Here is a 14,303-nt window from a genome sequence, read left to right on the forward strand (position 1 = left end):
TTTTCTTCACATCCTTGCCAACACTTGTCAATTGCTGATTTGTTCATGATAGCAATTCTCACAGGTGTGAGATGATACCGAATTGTCGTTTTTATTTGCATCTCTCGTATAATTAGTGATGTTGAGCATGTTTTCATATGTCTCCTGGCCTTCCTTCTGCCTTCTTTTGAAAAGTATCTATTTAGGTCCTTTGCCCATTTTTTGATTAGATTGTTTATCTTCCTTTTGTTAAGTTGAATGAGTTCCCTGTAAATGTTGGAGATTAAACCATTATTGGTGATAACATTGGCAAATATGTTCTCCCATGCATTGGACTTGTTGTTTTGTTTATGGTTTCCTTTGCTGTGCAAAGCTTTTTATTTTTGTGTAGTCCCATTAGTTTATTTTCTGTTTAGTTTCCATTGCCCTAGGAGCAGTATCAGTGAAGAAATTGCTTTGGCATATGTTTGAGATTTTGTTGCCTGTGGATTCCTCTATTATTTTTATGGTTTCCCATCTTATTATTAGTCCTTTATCCATTTTGAGTTTATTTTTTTGCATGGTGTAAGTTGGTGGTCTAGTTTCATCTTTTTGCATGTGTCTGTCCAATTTTCTCAACATCATTTAATGAAGAGACTGTTTTGACTCCATTGTATGCTCTTGCCTCCTTTGTCGAATATTAATTGGGCATTGTGGTTTGGGTCAATTTCTGGGTTCTCTATTCTATTCCATTGATCCATATGTCTGTTCTTGTGCAAGTACCAGGTTGTTTTGAGAACAGTGGCTTTGTAATACTGCTTGATATCTGGTGTTGAGATTCCACCTACTTCGTTCTTCTTTCTCATAATTGCTGCAGCTATTCAGGGTCTTTTTTTTTATTCCCGATGAATTTTTTGAAAGTTCGTTCTAGGTCTGTGAAATATTCCGTTGGTATTTTAATGGGGAATGCATTGAATCTGTAGATTGCTTTGGGTAGTATGGACATTTTAATGATGTTGATTCTACCAATCCATGAACATGATATGTTCTTCCTTCTGTTTATGTCTTCGTCTATCTCTTTTTTCAGTGTCCTGTAGTTTTTCGCATATAGGTCTTTTACCTCCTGAGTTAGGTTTATTCCTAGGTATCTTAATTTTTTTGCTGCAATGTTAGATGGGATTGCTTTTTTAGTCTCTCTTTCTGTTAGTTCACTATTGGTGTAAAGAAATGCCATAGATTTCTTGGCATTAATTTTGTATCCTGCTACATTGCCAAATCCATTTATTAAGTCTAATAATTTTTGATGGAGTCTTTAAGGTTTTCTATGTACAGTATCATGTCATCTGCGAATAAGGATAGTTTTACTTCTTCTTTTCCAATTTGGATGCCTTTCATTTCCTCTTCTTGTCTGATCACAATGGCTAGTACTTCTAGTACTATGTCAAACAGGAGTGGTGAGAGTGGGCATCCCTGTCTTGGCCCTGTTCTTATGGGAAATGATTTTAGTTTTTGTCCATTCAGTTTGAAGTTGGCTGTGGGTTTGTCAGATATGGCTTTTATTATGTTGAGGTATGATCTTTCTATTCCTACCTTGCTGAGAGTTTTTATCAAGAATGGTTGTTGGATTTTGTCAAATGTTTTTTCTGCTTCAATTGATATGACTGTGTGATTTTTATCTCTCAATTTGTTTATGTGATGTATTACGTTTATTGATTTTTAGATATTGTACCATCCTTGCATCCCCGGGATAAATCCTACTTGGTCATCCTATCTAATAAAACAGTAATAGGCAAATCATTACTCGGCTACACTCACAAGCCACGCCCACCAGCCACTCCCACCAGCCAATCAGAAAGCAAATATGCAAATACACCCAACCAAGATGGCTGCAGCCTCGGAGATCGGCCATGGTTGGAACTGGGCGATTGGAGCCGAAGATCAGAGGGGAAGATCGGAGCCAGCTTGGGTCCCCCACAGGCGATCAGAGCCAGCTGGGATCCCCTGCAGGCGATTGGCGCCAGTTGGGGTTCCCTGCCCAGGGCCGGAGCCTCAAACAGAGGCTTGTGGCATTGGCTGGGGGCGGAGCTGGGCCATTGGAACCAGCTGGGATCCCCTGTGGTGATTGGAGCCAGCTGTGTGTCCCTGACCAGGGCCCAAGCCTCATCCAGAGGCTTGCAGCCTTGGCTGGGGGTAGAGCCCGGCGATCGGAGACAGCTGAGTCCCTGCCCAGAGCCCAAGCCTCGGCCAGAGGCTTGCGGCCTTGGCCATGCGTGAAGCCAGGCGATTGTGTCAGCTGGGGGTCCCTGCAGGGGATCGGAGCCAGCTGGGGGTCCCTGCCCAGGGCCCAAGCCTCAGCCAGAGGCTTGCAGCCTTGGCTGCTGGGGCGGAGCCTGGCAATCAGAGCAAGCTGGGGTCCCCCTGCGGAACCAGCTGGGGGTTCCTGCCCAGGGCCCTAGCCTCAAACAGAGGCTTGTGGCCTTGGCTGGGGGTGGAGCAGTGCAATCGGAGCCAGCTGGGGGTCCCTGCCAAGGGCCCGAGCCCCATCAGAGGCTTGAGGCCTTGGCCAGGGGTGGAGCCTGGCGATCGAGACAGCTGGGGGGTCCCCTGCCCAAGGCTGGTGGCTTTAGGCCTTGGCAGGGGCGGAGCCGGAGATCACAAGAAATAGGTGTGCACTACAGAGGAAATACCTTTTCTGACCGCTCATTAGCTAAGCTCCCTGTATGCCACTGGTAATATTCTTAGTAACTTGGGTAGAAGAATCCAAAAAGGTGATCTAGGGCTTTTCCACCACACTCCTGGGGGGCAAAACAAAGGTCTGCTGCTGGAGGGTTAAGAAATGTCATAACCTGCCCTACACAGTTTGGCTCAGTGGATAATGCCTAGGTTTGCCAACCGCAGAGTCCAGGTTAGATTCTGATCAAGGGCATGTACCTAAGTTGCAGGGTCCTCCCTGGCTGGGGCCCAGGTCAGGGCTCATGCAGGAGGCAACCAATCTAAGTATTCCTCTCACTTTGATGTCTCTCTCTGTCTTTCCCTTTCTCTTTCACATTCTCTAAAAGTCAATAGAAACATATACTCAGGTGAGGATAAAAAAGAAAGAAAGAAAGAAAGAAAGAAAGAAAGAAAGAAAGAAAGAAAGAAAGAAAGAAAGAAATGTCATATTCTATGAAAGACACATCTTGAAAATGCCTAAAGAAAGTTGTCATTTTTTCTTGGTGAAGGGACTGGAGTCCGTGTTGATGAAAACACCTTGGTGGCTGCGGTGACTGGCAGTGGCTCCAGCAGCGGGGTGATGGGGCTGGTGCCTTTCCCTGATCAGCCCGGTTGTCTCTCACAAAGGGAGGCCAGACTGAGGAGCGGGCCTAAGCTGTCAGTAGGACATCCCCTGAGGGCTCCAAGTTGTGAGAGGGGCAGGCTGGGCTGAGGAGATACCCCCAGTGCATGAATTTCGTGCACCAAACCCCTAGTTGTGTATAATCTTTCTGATGTACTGCTGTATCTGATTTACTAGAATTTTGTTGAGGGTGTTGGCATCTATGTTTATGAGAGATATTGGCCTATAATTCTCTAGAATCTTCCTGATTGAGTTTTGGAAGGTTGTTTTTTTCTAGGAATATGTCCATTACCTCCAGGTTGTCTATGTTTTTGGAATAGAGTTTTTCATAGTATTTTTTAACAATCCTTTGTATTTCTGTGGGGGTCTGTTGTTATTTTGCCTCTTTCATTTCTGATTTTGTTTATTTGGGTCTTCTCTCTTTGCTTCTCAGTGAGCCTGACTAGAGGTTCATTAATATTGTTTATCCTTTCAAAGAATAAGCTCTTGGTTTTATTGCTCTTTTCTATTGTTTTTTTGGTCTCTATGTCATTCATTTCTGCTCTGATCTTTATTATCTCCTTCATTCTGCTCACTCTGGGCTTTTCTTGTTGCTCTCTTTCTAATTCTTTGAGTTGTAGAGTTAGATGTTTTACTACCATTTTTTCTTGTTTTTACAGGTACGCCTGTAGAGCTATAAACTTCCCTCTCAGGACTGCTTTCATTGTGTCCCATAGATTTTGGATTGTTGTGTTTTCATTGTCATTAGTTTCCAGGATGTTTTCAATTTCTTCTTTGATCTCATTGGTAACCCAATCATTATTTAATAGCATGCTTTTCAGTTTCCAAGTGCTTGAGTTTTTTTTAATGTTTTTATTGTAGTTTATTTCTAATATTATGCCATTGTGGTCTGAGAAGATGCTTGGTATGATTTCAATCTTCTTTAATTTGGGGAGACTTTGCTTGTGACCCAATATGTGGTCTATTTTTTAAAATGTCCCATTTTCACTTGAGAAGAATGTATATTCCATGGCTTTGGGGTGAAATGTTCTGAAGATATTAATTAAGTTCATCTGATCTAGTGAATCATTTAGGATTGCTATTTCTTTGCTGATTTTTTGTCCAGAAGATTTATCCAGTGATGTCAGTGGGGTAGTAAAGTCACGTACTATGATTGTATTGTTGTTGATCTCTCCCTTGATATCTTCCAGGAGTTTATTTTAATGTATTTGGGTAATCCTGCATTGGTTGCATTTATGTTTACAAAGGGCATATCCTCTTGATGTATCAATCCCTTTAGTATTATGAAGTGGCCTTCCTTATCTCTTATTGTGGCCTTCACTTTGAGGTCTATTTTGTCAGATATAAGTATTACTACCCCAGCTTTTTTTTTTTTTTCATTTTCATTTGCCTGAAATATATTTTTTCCATCCCTTCACTTTCAGTCTGTGTGAGTCCATTGTTCTGAGGTGGGTCTCTTGTAGACAGCAAATATATGGGTCATGTTTTGTTTTTTTTATTCATTCAGCCACTCAATGTCTTTTAATTGTAGCATTTAGTCCATTTACGTTTAAAGTTATTATTGAAAGGTATTTGTTTGTAGTCATTTCTCCTTTTGTGCCTGTATTCTTTCTTATCATTTTATTTATTCTTTTTACAGCATTCCCTTTAGCATTTTTGCATTGCTGGCTTGGTAGTGATAAACTCCCTTACTTTTTTTTTCATCTGTGAAGCTCCTGATTTCCCCTTTAATTTTTTTTTATTATTTTTTATTTTTACGTGCAAGCCAAAATTTAATGTTTTTGAAATAATAATGTTCCATAAAACAGATACAAGCCTTCAGTTGCTGACAACCTATTTCAGTTAACTGCGCTTCAAAAACGTTTTGTTAATTATGCCTTGTTTATTTCTCAGTAATCTCTTTTTTTTAAAATTTCTTTATTGATTAAGGTGTCACATATTTGTCCTCATCCCCCCATTCCCATCCCACACCCCTCCCCACGGATGCCCCAACCTCCTGTTGAACTTAACCATTGGTTAGGCTCATATGCATGCACACAAGTCCTTTGGTTGATCTCTCCCCCCTCCCCGCACCCTCACCTATCCTCCCTCTGAGGCCCGATAGTCCGATCGATGCCTCCTTGTTTATGGTTCTGTTCTTTTTCTTCAGTCTGTGTTGTACATCATTTCCCCTAGATGAGCGAGATCATGTGTCACTAGAGATATACTTATATGAACTGAATGTGAGATGAGCAATAATAGTTATGCTGACAGGCAAATGAATCAGTCTGTAGTGAGTTTCTTTCTGGACCAACAGTTCTTTTGAGACCCAATAGCAATGTCCACCAGTTACTTATGTGTACATGTCGGCACTGACCCCTCAGCTCTGGATGGTGGACAAATGGTGGTAATGCAGGTTCGATTCCCTCTGGTTGGGTCTCGGCCAGACCCAGGGGCACGGCTTCATCCGGACCCAGGGGCACGTGGCCTCACCCGGACCCAGGTGCGCACAGCTTCCCCCGGACCTGGGACCCAGCCTCACCCGGATCCAGGGGCACACGGCCTCACCCGGGCCCGGGACCCAGCCTCACCCGGATCCAGGGGCACATGGCCTCACCCGGACCCAGGGGTGCGTGGCCTCACCCGGACCCAGGGGCGCGTGGCCTCTTCCAGACCCAGGGGCGCGTGGCCTCACCCGGATCGAGGGGCACATGGCCTCACCCGGACCCGGGATCTAGCTTCACGCGGACCCAGGGGCGCATGGCCTCACCCGGACCCAGGGGTGCGTGGCCTCTCCCAGACCCAGGGGCGCGTGGCCTCACCCGGACCTAGGTGTGTGCGGCCTCACCCGGACCCAGGACCCAGCCTCACCCGGATCCAGGGGAATACAGCCTCACACGGACCCAGGATCCAGCTTCACCCGGACCCAGGGGCATGTGGCCTTATCCGGACCCAGGGTCGCGTGGCCTCACCCGGGCCCAGGACCCAGCCTCACCCGGATCCAGGGGCACACAGCCTCACCCGGACCCGGGATATAACTTCCCCCAGACCCAGGGGCACGTGGCCTCTCCCAGACCCAGGGTCGCATGGCCTCACCCGGATCCAGGGGCCCACGGCCTCACCCTGACCCGGGACCCAGCGTCACCCGGATCCAGGGGCACATGGCCTCACCTGGACCCGGGATCCAGCTTCACCCGGACCCAGGGGCGCATGGCCTCACCCGGACCCAGGGGTGCGTGGCCTCACCTGGACCCAGGGCGCGTGGCCTATCCCAGACCCAGGGGCACACGGCCTCGCCCGGACCCGGGATCTAGCTTCACCCGGACCCAGGGGCACGTGGCCTCACCCGGACCCAGGGGTGCGTGGCCTCTCCCAGACCCAGGGGCACGTGGCCTCACCCGGACCTAGGTGTGTGCGGCCTCACCTGGATCCGGGACCCAGCCTCACCCGGATCCAGGGGCACACGGCCTCACCCGGACCCGGGGTCCAGCTTCACCCAGACCCAGGGGCGCATGGCCTTACCCGGACCCAGGGTCGCGTGGCCTCACCCGGATCCAGGGGCCCATGGCCTCACCCGGACCCGGGACCCAGCCTCACCCAGATCCAGGGGCTCACAGCCTCGCCCAGACCCAGGATTCAGCTTCACCCGGATCCAGGGGCACACGGCCTCGCCCGGACCCAGGGGCGTGTGGCCTCACCCGGACCCAGGGGCACGTTCCCCTTTAATTTTGATTGATAGTCTTGCTGGATAAAGTATTCTTGGTTTCAGTCCTTTGCTTTGCATCACTTTGTATACCTCCTTCCATTCCCTTCTAGCTTGATGTGTTTCTGTTGTGAAATCATTTGATAATCTGATGGGGGATCCTTTGTAGGTAACGCTCTGTCTCTCTCTTGCAGCCTTTTAAGATTCATCATAAACATTTTCCATTGTAATTATGACGTGTCTTGGTGTGGGTCTTTTGGGATTTATCTTGCTTGGGACTGTCTGTACTTGTAACATTTTTCTTCCCCATATCTGGGAAGTTTTCTGTCAAGTTCTTCAAATAGATTTTCTAATCCTTGCTGCTCTTCTTGTCCTTCTGAAAGCCCTATTATATGTATGTTACTTCATTTCAAATTGTCCCATAGTTCCCTTAGGCTCTCCTCCTGCTTTTTCATTTCTTTTCTCCATTTGCTGTTCAGATTGAGCTTGTTTCTCTACCTTATCTTCTAACTCACTAATTCGGTCCTCTGCTTCCTCTAGTCTACTGTTGAAACCTTCCATGGTGTTTTTTATTATAGCTATATAACTTTTCATTTATTCCTGATTCTTGTATAGGTTGTTGATTTTCTCATCCATCTGGTGAATGAATTGTACAACCATTACTCTGAATTCTTTTTAGGTCATGTTGCATGCTTCAATTTCACTAATTTCCTTTCTTGGTGACTCCTTATTTTTTTTCCTCTGGGGATTGTGTCGTCTCCCCATTCTGACTATCACCAGAATGTTAAAACATTGAGTTGCGTGGGCCTGGGCTGTGTGCAGTGGGAGCTTCGCACCACCTGAGTGTCACTGAAGAGCTCCGACACTAAGATATGTGGCTGCCATGGGTTGGTGCGAACCAGGCTCACCAAGAGTCAGCGTTAACAGTGCTCAGTGTGGCCTCGGGTGTGCACTTAGAATCAGGGACCCCGCTTGCACCATGCTGAAACAGAGACCCCACTGGCATGTGCTGAAAATCAGAACCCCCTAGCATGTGCCAGGAGTCAGAGTTCCCTGTGCCTGCACCAAGAATCTAGTATCATAGTCTCTGTTGCATCCTGCGCTGAGAATCAGGGTCATGTGCACACAGGGACCCTTGCGCTGAGAATCAGGATCCCTGTGTGCACATGAACCAAGAATTGGCATCACTGGCTCTTAGTGTGAATTCACTGGGAGTCAGGGATCACAGGCGCATGCAATAAGAAACAGAGTCAAGTCACTGGTGCTTAGTGCTGCCTCGAGTCTGGAGAATCGAGGTCCTGGTCAGCTTGGGGAACTGGGTTGCACAGTAGTACTCTGTTGGCAGGAGGTCCGCTCCTGCACTGTGGAAAACAGATTTCTGTGTGCGCTTGCCCAGAATTGAAGTCAGGTGGCACTGCCGCCCTGTGTGGGCTTTGGGTTTGGTTGCCAATTGCATTGCATTGCAGGGAACAGATTCCCAGTGTATGCATGCTCCCAGGCTCAAATTCCTGTAATGGAGCTGTGGCCTGTGTGAGGGGCGGGTCTATCAGTTACTATGGCACTGCCTGTGAGCCTGCAGGGAGGGGGATAGGCTTTGTGACTCACAGAAATCTGTGGCCGGGATGTCTGGATTCTTGGTGTCTGTGAGTCTGTAGCTGTGATCACAGGTCTCTGTCCCCAGTGGCTGCAGGGTCCTGGTTTGCGTCTGAGACCAGACTGGGTGGCATATCTGCCCGTGCTGGCCACCCCAGAGTGTACGCATTGGGAGCGGGGCTCTGCAGTCTAAGACTGCCCTGTTTTGCAGCCCATTGAAAGACCTGCAGAAGCTAACTGTCCCTAGCTCATACACACACACACACACCACATGTCCACTCAATCCTCTCACACTCTCTTCCTCTCTACCTACCTACCGGTTGCCATCTTCTGAGCAAAAATTTTTTATCCTCACTATATTTAGAAAAATATTTGATCAACAGATATTCTTGATTACAAAAAGCAGCAAAAACAAACAAGCAAACAAACAAAAAAAACCCTCCCGAACAAATTTGGAATAGAAAGGAGCTTCTTCACCTGATAAACTAAATCTTCAACAATCTACACTCCATTCACAATAATATAAAAAGAATAATATCCTTCGGATTAAAAAAAAAGTAAATTTGGACACATATTATAAAATACTGCTGATGGAAATTGAGATCTTAATAAATATTGAGGCCTTCCATGTTCATGGTTAGGAAGACTAAATATTTTTTTCCCAAAATTGATGTATAGTTCAATAAACCACTACAAAAATCTGGCAGTCTTTTTTTTTTTTTTTTTTTTTTTGCAGTAACAGAGAAACTGATATTAAAATTTATATAGAAATGCAAAAGACCCAGAAAATGAAAGACTGTCCTGAAAAAGAAGAACAAAGTTGGTGGATTTCCAACTCCCAAAGTCAAAACTTAGTGTAAAGCAATACTTATCAAGATAATGTGTTAATTGCATATGAATAGGCATAAGGATAAATGGAACTGAATTAAGTATCAAAAATAAAGCCTTATATTTATGGTTAATTGATTTTGGAAAAAATATACCAAGGGAATAATTCAAAGGGAAAAGGCAAAGTTTTTCAAAAATAATTATAGGGCAATTGGAAAACTTCATGTGAAAAGATAAATTCAGAGACACTAATGAAGACAGAGTCCAAGATGGCAATGTAGGGAGATAAGGAACTAACCTTCTCCAACAGACTCAATAAATTGACAGCTACAGATGGAGAATTTCCCTTTGAAAATGATCTGAAAATTAGATGTACTGAGAAGACTGTCTTCAGTAAGTGATGAGTCTGTTTTGCATTGAAGAGACCATCTTTTCAATAAGTGGAGTTGGGAAAACTGGACAGATAAATGAAAAAAAAATGGACCACTTTCTTATATCAAAAATAAATGCAAAATGGAGTAAAGACTTAAGTATAAGACGTTAAACAATAAAACTCCTAGAAGAAAACATTCTTTGACATTGTTCTTACTGTAGCAATATCCTTTTGAATATGTCTCTTCATGCAAGGGCAACAAAAAATAAACAGATGAGACTACATCATATTAGAAAAGCTTTTGCACAGTAAAGGAAACAATCAGAAAAATTAAAAAAGACAACCTACTGAGTAAAAGAAGATATACACAAATGTTATATCTAATAAAGGGCTAAGATTAAAAATATTCATGCAAATTAACACCAAAAAAAGAAACACTCTAATTAAAAATGAGCAGAGGACCTAAATAGGCATTTCTCCCAATAGGACATACAGATAACCAACAGACATATAAAAATATGTCAGTGTCACTAATCATCAGGGACATTCTAATTAAAAGTACAATGAGATATTACCTCACACCTGTCAGAATGGCTATCATCAATAAATGAACAAATAACAAGTGCTGGTAAAGATGTGGAGAAAAAGGATCCCTGGTACACCGTTGCTGAGATAGTAGGGAAGTGCAGCCACTCTGAAAAAAAAAATAGTATGGGAAATTTTCAGAAAATTACAAATAGAGCTGCCATACAATCTGACAATTGTACTTCTGGAATTTATCCAAAGAAAACAAAAATACTAATTTGAAAAGATACTGGTATATGCACTCTTATGTTAAGTGTAGCATTAGTACATATATATAATGGAATATTACTCAGCCATAAATAAAGAATAAAATTTTGCCATTTGTGAAAACAGGCATGGACCTAGAGGGTATTTTGCTAATTGAAATAAGTCAGAGAGAGAAAGACAATGATTTCACTTATATGTGGAATCTAAAACAAAATAAAACAAAACAAATGGAAAAAGAAAAACAACAGAAACAGACCTATAGATATAGAGAACAAGTTGATGGTTGCCAAAGGGGAGAGGGGAATTAAAATAAAAATAAATATGTATGTCAGAAACACACACACACACACACACACACACACACACAAACATAGAGTTCCAAAGGAGGACAAATGGGTAAGTCTAGTAAAATGTAATTTGCTTATAATTTTCAATAGTTACATTTTAGGTTTTCTTCTTCATTCTCATAGTGCTAATAACATTGCCAAAACAAAAACAAAAACAAATAAGTAGATGAACAGCTCTCTACTGCAAAATATCAAAGAAACACAGAGATGAGTAGGAAAGGCAGTGAAATAATATCACACAAAAACCCACCCATGCCATGATGACACACAAAAAGGAGGGATCTCACCAAACAGGTGCTTCTCCCAAAGGAGGTATGGGTTTATGCCCAACATCTGGCACCCCAAACCCGGGGAGATACACCAGAGAGACAAGCCCTCAAAATTTCTAGTTTAGAAAACCAATGGGGCTGATATCTAAGGGACCTAAAGTTCTACAGGAAACTGAGACTTACCTCTTAAAGGCATCATCTATGTTCTCAGTTGCTCCAATACCCAGGGGTGCGAGGGATAGCAGTTTGAAAACTACCCAGACTATGTGGGGAGGGGATTAATTTACTAACCTAAAATAGGGAGCTAGGTGGTAGGATGACAATTAAAATGATCCCTGGAGACAGAGGAACTGGCTGATGCCATATTGCACCTTCTACCTAACCTGCTAAAGCAAGCAAGCAAGCATAGATGCAGCATCTTCCCTCTACACTGCCTTGCTGAAATTGGAGAATGTGGTGATTGCAACATTCCCTTAATCCCTGAAAGAAGCAGGCAAGCATGAACAGTCAAGGCATTTTTCTGCCACCAGCCTAAATCCGCTGTGCACGCACAGACAATACATTGTCTGGCTGCATTGCTGAAACCCATCGGTGCACAGTCAAGATATTTTCCTGAGGCCTTCCTGAAAGCAGTTTTCACCCCTCTTACTCTATTGCAGCCTTGATAAAACCAATGAACACACACAATCTATACAAAGGAAACACCTTGATTTTCTGACCATAATGGACAAGGGGGCTGGAATAACTGAGTGCTACAGAACCTTAACAACTGGTAAAACAGGTCTTGCATGCTGCCACCCCCAGTGCACAGCGCAAACAGCAGAGTAAAACACAACCCGAGCCTTCCTCTGACAAAGGCCTATTTATTCAGCCTGAGAGGCAGGTTTCAGGTTTCCCACATACCTAGAGGCTAGGGAACACAAAGCATGGAGACACCATCTTTGTAAACACCCTTGACTATTCACAACATTTTGATGAGACTTCATAGAAAGGAGCTTAAACACTCAGTCTGGAGCCTCAGTTTTGGCTACTGTCACCCAGGGTACACTTTTAGATCTTCCTGCCAGTAGGGATAATGATTGTGGCCACATAGAACTGTATACATTTATATACCATAAAATGCTGCTGCCTGAGGGTCTGGTTTTCAATTAACCTGAAATTTAGTGATAAATAAGATTCCTAACCTTGGAACACCAACAGGACTTGGAATATCCTCAACAATAAGGCCACTTCAAGAAAGAAAAGTAATTGCTTCACCTAATAAGTAGAAACAAAAACAGAGAATTAAGCAAAATGAGAAGACAGAGGAATATGTTCCAAAAATCCTATCTAATAAAAGAGTAATATGCAATGGAATCAATGGAGTAATATGTAACCATCAATCCGCTACACCCACAAGCCATGCCCAACAGCCAATCAGGAGCGAGTATGCAAATTAATCCAACCAAGATGGCTGTGGCTACAGAGCGAGCAGGAGGCTTGAGTTTCCTTGGCAATGGAGGAAGCCAAGATTTCTGCATACCCTGGCTGGCCTAGACGTCCACTCAAGGCCACAAAGTTTCAATTATAGAAGATAAATAAATCCCAACAAAAATAGCTGCAGCCACAGAGCTGGAGAGAGCAGGAGGCTTTAGTTGTCCCTGGCTATGGAGGAAGCCAAGTTCCCACAGCCCTGGCCTGCCTTGGTCTCCGCTCAAGGCTACAAAGTTTCAATTATAGAAGATAAATAAATCCTAACAAAAATGGCTGCAGCCACAGAGCAAGCAGGAGGCTTGGCTCTGCTCAAGGCTACAAAGTTTCAATTATAGAAGATAAATAAATCCCAGATACCAGGGCCTCCACTTGGGTAGCCAGGGGGCGTCGCCGGCCTGCAAACTACCACAAGCCCCTCGCCCAGGCTGCCCCACACCCCAAGGGAACCCCCACCCTGATCTGGGACACCCTTCAGGGCAAACCAGCTGGCCCCCACCCATGCACCAGGCCTCTATCTTATCTAATAAAAGAGTAATATGCAAATTGACCATCACTCCAACACACAAGATGGCTGCCCCCATGTGGTAAAAAATGGCTTCCCCCGTGTGGACACAAGATGGCTGCCACAAGATGGCCAGCAGGGGAAGGCAGTTGGGAGGGACCAGGTCTGCAAGGGAGGGCAGTTGGGGGAGATCAAGCCTGCAGGGGAGGGCAGTTAGGGTGACCAGGCCAGCAGAGGAGGGAAGTTGGGGGCAACCGGGCCTGCAGGGAAGGGCAGTTGGGGGGGACCCAGGCCTGCAGGGGAGAGCAGTTGGGTGGGACCAGGCCTGCAGGGGAGGGCAGTTAGGGGTGACCAGGCTGCCAGGGGAGAGCAGTTAGGGGCAAACAGGCTGGCAGGGGAGAAGTTAGGCATCAATCAGGCTGGCAGGGGAGTGGTTAGGGGGTGAACAGGCTGGCAGGCAGAAGCGGTTAGGGGCAATCAGAATGGCAGGCAGGCGAGCAGTTTGGATCCAGCAGTCCTAAATTGTGAGAGGGATGTCTGACTGCCCGTTTAGGCCCAATCCTACTGGACATCCCTTGAGAGGTCCCAGATTGAAGAGGGTGCAGGCTGGGCTGAGGGACACCCCCCCCCCGTGCATGTACTTCGTGCACCAGGCCTCTAGTCTATATATATAAAATGCCAGTGACTGTAACGGCCATAACAATCATAATGACCAGTTGCTATGATGCCCACTGTGGCCAGCAAACTGGCTGATCAGGGGTTGGGGCTGGCATGCTAACCTCGTGGCCCCTCCCTGCTGCCTGCCTGCCCCTGATCAGATTCTCCCACACAGATCAAGAGCTGGCTACCACCAGCCAAATGCCCCCTCCCTTCTCCTGGCCAGCCCTGCCCCTGATCAGCCCACCCCACCATGATAAGCCCTCAGCCCATCCCCCTCAGCTGATCCACCCCTGATCACACCCCCCACCCCATAGGGGGCGGGTCTGTCCAGCCAACCTCCTGTAGACACTCCCCCTGGCCTCCCCATCCCTGATCACACCCCCCAGCCCAATAGGGGGTAGGGCTGGCCAGCCAACCTCCTGAAGCACCCCCCCCCTGCCTGGTATCACCCCAGATTGGCCCCCTCACCCCATCAGTGGCAGGGCCGGCTGG

Source organism: Cnephaeus nilssonii (genome assembly GCF_951640355.1).
Source record: "Cnephaeus nilssonii genome assembly, chromosome: X".
Classification (NCBI taxonomy): domain Eukaryota; kingdom Metazoa; phylum Chordata; class Mammalia; order Chiroptera; family Vespertilionidae; genus Cnephaeus; species Cnephaeus nilssonii.